We start from the raw sequence: 9,970 nt of genomic DNA, 5'->3' as shown, positions 1-9,970 counted from the left end.
AATAATCCCCCCCCCCCAGCATCCACAGTGTCCCTCAATACACTTACTGAACAATACTGCTCCCCCCCAGCATCCACAGTGTCCCTCAATACACTTACTGAACAATAATCCCCCCCCAGCATTCAGTGTCCCTCAATATACTGACTGAACAATAATCCCCCCCCCCCCAGCATCCACAGTGTCCCTCAATACACTTACTGAACAATACTGCCCCCCCCCCAGCATCCACAGTGTCCCTCAATACACTTACTGAACAATACTGCACCCCCCAGCATCCACAGTGTCCCTCAATACACTTACTGAACAATAATCCCCCCCACCTCCCCCCAGGATCCACAGTGTCCCTCAATACACTAACTGAACAATAATCCCCCCCCCCCCCAGCATCCACAGAGTCCCTCAATACACTTACTGAACAATACTGCCCCCCCAGCATCCACAGTGTCCCTCAATACACTTACTGAACAATAATCCCCCTCCCCAGCATCCACAGTGTCCCTCAGTACACTCTCTGAACAATACTGCCCCCCCCCAGCATCCACAGTGTCCCTCAATACATTTACTGAACAATAATCCCCCCCCCCAGCATCCAGTGTCCCCTCAATACACTTACTGAACAATAATCCCCCCCCCCAAGCATCCACAGTGTCCCTCAATACACTTACTGAACAATAATCCCCCCCCCAGCATCCCGTGTCCCTCAATACACTTACTGAACAATAATCCCGCCCCAGCATCCAGTGTGCCTGAATACACTTACTGAACAATAATCCCCCCCCCCAGCATCCACAGTGTCCCTCAATACACTTACTGAACAAGACTGCCCCCCCAGCATCCAGTGTCCCTCAATACACTTACTGAACAATAATCCCCCCCCAGCATCCACAGTCTCCCTCAATACACTGACTGAACAATACTGCCCCCCCAGCATCCAGTGTCCCTCAATACACTTACTGAACAATACTGCCCCCCCCAGCATCCACAGTGTCCCTCAATACACTTACTGAACAATACTCCCCCCCCCCCCACAGGATTCACAGTGTCCCTCAATACACTTACTGAACAATAATCCCCCCCCCAGCATCCAGTGTCCCTCAATACACTTACTGAACAATAATCCCCCACCCCCAGCATCCAGTGTCCCTCAATACACTTACTGAACAATAATCCCCCCCCCCAGCATCCAGTGTCCCTCAATACACTTACTGAACAATAATCCCCCCCCCCCCAGCATCCCAGTGTCCCTCAATACACTTACTGAACAATAATCCCCCCCCCAGCATCCAGTGTCCCTCAATACACTTACTGAACAATAATCCCCCCCCCCAGCATCCAGTGTCCCTCAATACACTGACTGAACAATAATCCCCCCCCCAGCATCCACAGTGTCCCTCAATACACTTACTGAGCAATACTGCCCCCCAGCATCCAGTGTCCCTCAATACACTTACTGAACAATAATCCCCCCCCCCAGCATCCACAGTGTCCCTCAATACACTTACTGAACAATAATCCCCCCCCCCAGCATCCACAGTGTCCCTCAATACACTTACTGAGCAATACTGCCCCCCACCAGCATCCACAGTGTCCCTCAATACACTTACTGAGCAATACTGCCCCCCCCAGCATCCAGTGTCCCTCAATACACTTACTGAACAATACTGCCCCCCCCAGCATCCACAGTGTCCCTCAATACACTTACTGAACAATAATCCCCCCCCCAGCATCCAGTGTCCTCAATACACTTACTGAACAATAATCCCCCTCCCCAGCATCCACAGTGTCCCTCAATACACTGACTGAACAAAAATCCCCCCCCCAGCATCCAGTGTCCCTCAATACACTTACTGAACAATAATCCCCCCCCCAGCATCCAGTGTCCCTCAATACACTTACTGAACAATAATCCCCCCCCAGCATCCACAGTGTCCCTCAATACACTGACTGAACAATAATCCCCCCCCCCAGCATCCAGTGTCCCTGAATACACTGACTGAACAATAATCCCCCCCCCCACAGGATCCACAGTGTCCCTCAATACACTTACTGAACAATAATCCCCCCCCAGCATCCAGTGTCCCTCAATACACTGACTGAACAATGCTGCCCCCCCCCCCCCAGCATCCACAGTGTCCCTCAATACACTTTCTGAACAATAATCCCCCCCCCCCCCACAGCATCCACAGAGTCCCTCAATACACTTACTGAACAATAATCCCCCCCCCCCAGCATCCAGTGTCCCTCAATACACTGACTGAACAATATCCCCCCCCCCACAGGATCCACAGTGTCCCTCAATACACTTACTGAACAATAATCCCCCCCCCAGCATCCACAGTGTCCCTCAATACACTTACTGAACAATAATCCCCCCCCCCAGCATCCAGTGTCCCTCAATACACTTACTGAACAATAATCCCCCCCCAAAGCATCACAGTGTCCCTCAATACACTTACTGAACAATAACCCCCCCCAGCATCCAGTGTCCCTCAATACACTTACTGAACAATAACCCCCCCCCAGCATCCAGTGTCCCTGAATACACTTACTGAACAATAACCCCCCCCCAGCATCCAGTGTCCCTCAATACACTTACTGAACAATAATCCCCCCCCCCAGCATCCAGTGTCCCTCAATACACTGACTGAACCATACTGCCCCCCAGCATCCACAGTATCCCTCAATACACTTTCTGAACAATAATCCCCCCCCCCACAGGATCCACAGTGTCCCTCAATACACTTACTGAACAATAATCCCCCCCCAGCATCCAGTGTCCCTCAATACACTTACTGAACAATAATCCCCCCCCCAGCATCCACAGAGTCCCTCAATACACTTACTGAACAATAATCCCCCCCCCAGGATCCACAGTGTCCCTCAATACACTTACTGAACAATAATCCCCCCCCCAGCATCCACAGTGTCCCTCAATACACTGACTGAACAATACTGCCCCCCCCCCAGCATCCACAGTGTCCCTCAATACACTTTCTGAACAATAATCCCCCCCCCCCCCACAGCATCCACAGAGTCCCTCAATACACTTACTGAACAATAATCCCCCCCCAGCATCCACAGTGTCCCTCAATACACTTACTGAACAATACTGCCCCCCCCCAGCATCCAGTGTCCCTCAATACACTTACTGAACAATAATCCCCCCCCCAGCATCCACAGTGTCCCTCAAAACACTTACTGAACAATAATCCCCCCCCCCCCAGCATCCAGTGTCCCTCAATACACTTCCTGAACAATAATCCCCACCCAGCATCCACAGTGTCCCTCAATACACTGACTGAACAATAATCCCCCCCCCCCAGCATCCAGTGTCCCTCAATACACTTCCTGAACAATAATCCCCACCCAGCATCCACAGTGTCCCTGAATACACTGACTGAACAATAATCCCCCACCCCCAGCATCCACAGTGTCCCTCAATACACTTACTGAACAATAATCCCCCCCCCCCCCTGAGCATCCAGTGTCCCTCAATACACTTACTGAACAATAATCCCCTCCCAGCATCCACAGAGTCCCTCAATACACTTACTGAACAATAATCCCCCCCCCCCAGCATCCACAGTGTCCCTCAATACACTTACTGAACAATAGTCCCCCCCCAGCATCCACAGAGTCCCTCAATACACTTACTGAACAATAATCCCCCCCCCCAGCATCCACAGTGTCCCTCAATACACTTACTGAACAATAATCCCCCCCCCAGCATCCACAGTGTCCCTCAATACACTTACTGAACAATACTGCCCCCCCCCCAGCATCCACAGTGTCCCTCAATACACTTACTGAACAATAATCCCCCCCCACAGGATCCACAGTGTCCCTCAATACACTTACTGAACAATAACCCCCCCCCCCCCAGCATCCAGTGTCCCTCAATACACTTACTGAACAATACTGTCCCCCCCCCAGCATCCAGTGTCCCTGAATACACTTACTGAACAATAACCCCCCCCCCCAACATCCAGTGTCCCTGAATACACTTACTGAACAATATTCCCCCCCCCAGCATCCAGTGTCCCTCAATACACTTACTGAACAATAACCCCCCCCCCCCAGCATCCAGTGTCCCTCAATACACTTACTGAACAATAATCCCCCCAGCATCCAGTGTCCCTGAATACACTTACTGAACAATAACCCCCCCCAGCATCCACAGTGTCCCTCAATACACTTACTGAACAATAATCCCCCCCCAGCATCCACAGTGTCCCTCAATACACTGACTGAACCATACTGCCCCCCCAGCATCCAGTGTCCCTCAATACACTTACTGAACAATAATCCCCCCCCCCAGCATCCACAGTGTCCCTCAATACACTTTCTGAACAATAATCCCCCCCCAGCATCCACAGTGTCCCTCAATACACTGACTGAACCATACTGCCCCCCCAGCATCCAGTGTCCCTCAATACACTTACTGAAGAATAACCCCCCCCCAGCATCCACAGTGTCCCTCAATACACTTACTGAACCATACTGCCCCCCCAGCATCCAGTGTCCCTCAATACACTTACTGAACAATAATCCCCCCCCCCCCAGCATCCAGTGTCCCTCAATACACTTACTGAACAATAATCCCCCCCCAGCATCCACAGAGTCCCTCAATACACTTACTGAACAATACTGCCCCCCCAGCATCCACAGTGTCCCTCAATACACTTACTGAACAATAATCCCCCCCCCCCAGCATCCACAGAGTCCCTCAATACACTTACTGAACCATACTGCCCCCCCAGCATCCAGTGTCCCTCAATACACTTACTGAACAATAATCCCCCCCCCAGCATCCACAGTGTCCCTCAATACACTTACTGAACAATAATCCCCCCCCCAGCATCCAGTGTCCCTCAATACACTTACTGAACAATAATCCCCCCCCCCCCAGCATCCACAGTGTCCCTCAATACACTTACTGAACAATAATCCCCCCCCCAGCATCCAGTGTCCCTCAATACACTTACTGAACAATAATCCCCCCCCAGCATCCACAGTGTCCCTCAATACACTTACTGAACAATACTGCCCCCCCCAGCATCCACAGTGTCCCTCAATACACTTACTGAACAATAATCCCCCCCCAGCATCCACAGTGTCCCTCAATACACTTACTGAACAATAATTCCCCCCCCCCCCCAGCATCCACAGTGTCCCTCAATACACTTACTGAGCAATACTGCCCCCCAGCATCCAGTGTCCCTCAATACACTTACTGAACAATACTGCCCCCCCAGCATCCAGTGTCCCTCAATACACTTACTGAACAATACTGCCCCCCCCCAGCATCCACAGTATCCCTCAATACACTTACTGAACAATAATCCCCCCCCCAGCATCCAGTGTCCTCAATACACTTACTGAACAATAATCCCCCCCCCAGCATCCAGTGTCCCTCAATACACTTACTGAACAATACTGCCCCCCCCCAGCATCCACAGTGTCCCTCAATACACTTACTGAACAATACTGCCCCCCCCCAGCATCCACAGTGTCCCTCAATACACTTACTGAACAATAATCCCCCCCCAGCATCCACAGTGTCCCTCAATACACTTTCTGAACAATAATCCCCCCCCAGCATCCACAGTGTCCCTCAATACACTTACTGAACAATAATCCCCCCCCAGCATCCAGTGTCCCTCAATACACTTTCTGAACAGTAATCCCCCCCCCCACAGGATCCACAGTGTCCCTCAATACACTTACTGAACAATACTGCCCCCCCAGCATCCAGTGTCCCTCAATACACTTACTGAACAATAATCCCCCCCCAGCATCCAGTGTCCTCAATACACTTCCTGAACAATAATCCCCCCCCCCAGCATCCACAGTGTCCCTCAATACACTTACTGAACAATAATCACCCCCCCCCCAGCATCCAGTGTCCCTCAATACACTTACTGAACAATAACCACCCCCCCCAGCATCCAGTGTCCCTGAATACACTTACTGAACAATAATCCCCCCCAAGCATCCACAGTGTCCCTCAATACACTGACTGAACAATAATCCCCCCCCCAGCATCCAGTGTCCCTCAATACACTTACTGAACAATAATCCCCCCCCCCCCAGCATCCAGTGTCCCTCAATACACTTACTGAACAATAATCCCCCCCAAGCATCCACAGTGTCCCTCAATACACTGACTGAACAATAATCCCCCCCCCCCAGCATCCAGTGTCCCTCAATACACTGACTGAACAAGACTGCCCCCCCCCCAGCATCCAGTGTCCCTCAATACACTTACTGAACAATAATCCCCCCCCCCAGCATCCAGTGTCGCTCAATACACTTACTGAACAATAATCCCCCCCCAGCATCCCTCAAAACACTTACTGAACAATAATCCCCCCGCCCCAGCATCCAGTGTCCCTCAATACACTTACTGAACAATACTGCCCCCCCAGCATCCACAGTGTCCCTCAATACACTTACTGAACAATAATCCCCCCCCCCCAGCATCCAGTGTCGCTCAATACACTTACTGAACAATAATCCCCCCCCAGCATCCCTCAATACACTGACTGAACAATAATCCCCCCCCCCAGCATCCAGTGTCCCTCAATACACTTCCTGAACAATAATCCCCACCCAGCATCCACAGTGTCCCTGAATACACTGACTGAACAATAATCCCCCACCCCCAGCATCCACAGTGTCCCTCAATACACTTACTGAACAATAATCCCCCCCCCCTGAGCATCCAGTGTCCCTCAATACACTTACTGAACAATAATCCCCCCCCAGCATCCACAGAGTCCCTCAATACACTTACTGAACAATAATCCCCCCCCCCAGCATCCACAGTGTCCCTCAATACACTTACTGAACAATAGTCCCCCCCCAGCATCCACAGAGTCCCTCAATACACTTACTGAACAATAATCCCCCCCCCCAGCATCCACAGTGTCCCTCAATACACTTACTGAACAATAATCCCCCCCCCAGCATCCACAGTGTCCCTCAATACACTTACTGAACAATACTGCCCCCCCCCCCAGCATCCACAGTGTCCCTCAATACACTTACTGAACAATAATCCCCCCCCACAGGATCCACAGTGTCCCTCAATACACTTACTGAACAATAACCCCCCCCCCCCCCAGCATCCAGTGTCCCTCAATACACTTACTGAACAATACTGTCCCCCCCCCAGCATCCAGTGTCCCTGAATACACTTACTGAACAATAACCCCCCCCCCAACATCCAGTGTCCCTGAATACACTTACTGAACAATATTCCCCCCCCCAGCATCCAGTGTCCCTCAATACACTTACTGAACAATAACCCCCCCCCCCCAGCATCCAGTGTCCCTCAATACACTTACTGAACAATAATCCCCCCAGCATCCAGTGTCCCTGAATACACTTACTGAACAATAACCCCCCCCAGCATCCACAGTGTCCCTCAATACACTTACTGAACAATAATCCCCCCCCAGCATCCACAGTGTCCCTCAATACACTGACTGAACCATACTGCCCCCCCAGCATCCAGTGTCCCTCAATACACTTACTGAACAATAATCCCCCCCCCCAGCATCCACAGTGTCCCTCAATACACTTTCTGAACAATAATCCCCCCCCAGCATCCACAGTGTCCCTCAATACACTGACTGAACCATACTGCCCCCCCAGCATCCAGTGTCCCTCAATACACTTACTGAAGAATAACCCCCCCCCCAGCATCCACAGTGTCCCTCAATACACTTACTGAACCATACTGCCCCCCCAGCATCCAGTGTCCCTCAATACACTTACTGAACAATAATCCCCCCCCCCCCCAGCATCCAGTGTCCCTCAATACACTTACTGAACAATAATCCCCCCCCAGCATCCACAGAGTCCCTCAATACACTTACTGAACAATACTGCCCCCCCAGCATCCACAGTGTCCCTCAATACACTTACTGAACAATAATCCCCCCCCCCCAGCATCCACAGAGTCCCTCAATACACTTACTGAACCATACTGCCCCCCCAGCATCCAGTGTCCCTCAATACACTTACTGAACAATAATCCCCCCCCCAGCATCCACAGTGTCCCTCAATACACTTACTGAACAATAATCCCCCCCCCAGCATCCAGTGTCCCTCAATACACTTACTGAACAATAATCCCCCCCCCCCCCAGCATCCACAGTGTCCCTCAATACACTTACTGAACAATAATCCCCCCCCCAGCATCCAGTGTCCCTCAATACACTTACTGAACAATAATCCCCCCCCAGCATCCACAGTGTCCCTCAATACACTTACTGAGCAATACTGCCCCCCAGCATCCAGTGTCCCTCAATACACTTACTGAACAATACTGCCCCCCCAGCATCCAGTGTCCCTCAATACACTTACTGAACAATACTGCCCCCCCCCAGCATCCACAGTATCCCTCAATACACTTACTGAACAATAATCCCCCCCCCAGCATCCAGTGTCCTCAATACACTTACTGAACAATAATCCCCCCCCCAGCATCCAGTGTCCCTCAATACACTTACTGAACAATACTGCCCCCCCCCAGCATCCACAGTGTCCCTCAATACACTTACTGAACAATACTGCCCCCCCCCAGCATCCACAGTGTCCCTCAATACACTTACTGAACAATAATCCCCCCCCAGCATCCACAGTGTCCCTCAATACACTTTCTGAACAATAATCCCCCCCCAGCATCCACAGTGTCCCTCAATACACTTACTGAACAATAATCCCCCCCCAGCATCCAGTGTCCCTCAATACACTTTCTGAACAATAATCCCCCCCCCACAGGATCCACAGTGTCCCTCAATACACTTACTGAACAATACTGCCCCCCCAGCATCCAGTGTCCCTCAATACACTTACTGAACAATAATCCCCCCCCAGCATCCAGTGTCCTCAATACACTTCCTGAACAATAATCCCCCCCCCCCAGCATCCACAGTGTCCCTCAATACACTTACTGAACAATAATCACCCCCCCCCCAGCATCCAGTGTCCCTGAATACACTTACTGAACAATAATCCCCCCCAAGCATCCACAGTGTCCCTCAATACACTGACTGAACAATAATCCCCCCCCAGCATCCAGTGTCCCTCAATACACTTACTGAACAATAATCCCCCCCCCCCCAGCATCCAGTGTCCCTCAATACACTTACTGAACAATAATCCCCCCCAAGCATCCACAGTGTCCCTCAATACACTGACTGAACAATAATCCCCCCCCCCCAGCATCCAGTGTCCCTCAATACACTGACTGAACAAGACTGCCCCCCCCCCAGCATCCAGTGTCCCTCAATACACTTACTGAACAATAATCCCCCCCCCCAGCATCCAGTGTCGCTCAATACACTTACTGAACAATAATCCCCCCCCAGCATCCCTCAAAACACTTACTGAACAATAATCCCCCCGCCCCAGCATCCAGTGTCCCTCAATACACTTACTGAACAATACTGCCCCCCCAGCATCCACAGTGTCCCTCAATACACTTACTGAACAATAATCCCCCCCCCCCAGCATCCAGTGTCGCTCAATACACTTACTGAACAATAATCCCCCCCCAGCATCCCTCAAAACACTTACTGAACAATAATCCCCCCGCCCCAGCATCCAGTGTCCCTCAATACACTTACTGAACAATAATCCCCCCCCAGCATCCACAGTGTCCCTCAATACACTGACTGAACAATACTGCCCCCCCCCAGCATCCACAGTGTCCCTCAATACACTTACTGAACAATAATCCCCCCCCTAGCATCCACAGAGTCCCTCAATACACTTACTGAACAATAATCCCCCCCCCAGCATCCACAGTGTCCCTCAATACACTTACTGAACAATAATCCCCCCCCCAGCATCCACAGTGTCCCTCAATACACTTACTGAACAATACTGCCCCCCCCCAGCATCCACAGTGTCCCTCAATACACTTACTGAACAATAATCCCCCCCCAGCATCCAGTGT

The 9,970-nt window shown here is 51.2% G+C and overlaps 1 protein-coding gene across 2 annotated transcripts in view; it reads right to left on the bottom strand.

Moving 5' to 3' along the window:
- Positions 1–9,970, bottom strand: part of gstz1 (glutathione S-transferase zeta 1) — a 138,921-nt gene that overhangs the window by 69,873 nt on the left and 59,078 nt on the right. The window lies entirely within an intron of this gene.

The sequence above is a fragment of the Scyliorhinus torazame genome, chromosome 2, assembly GCF_047496885.1.
Source record: "Scyliorhinus torazame isolate Kashiwa2021f chromosome 2, sScyTor2.1, whole genome shotgun sequence".
Taxonomy (NCBI): Eukaryota; Metazoa; Chordata; class Chondrichthyes; order Carcharhiniformes; family Scyliorhinidae; genus Scyliorhinus; species Scyliorhinus torazame.
Note: the sequence above shows the minus strand (reverse complement) of the source record. Positions and strands in the feature narration are given on the sequence as shown.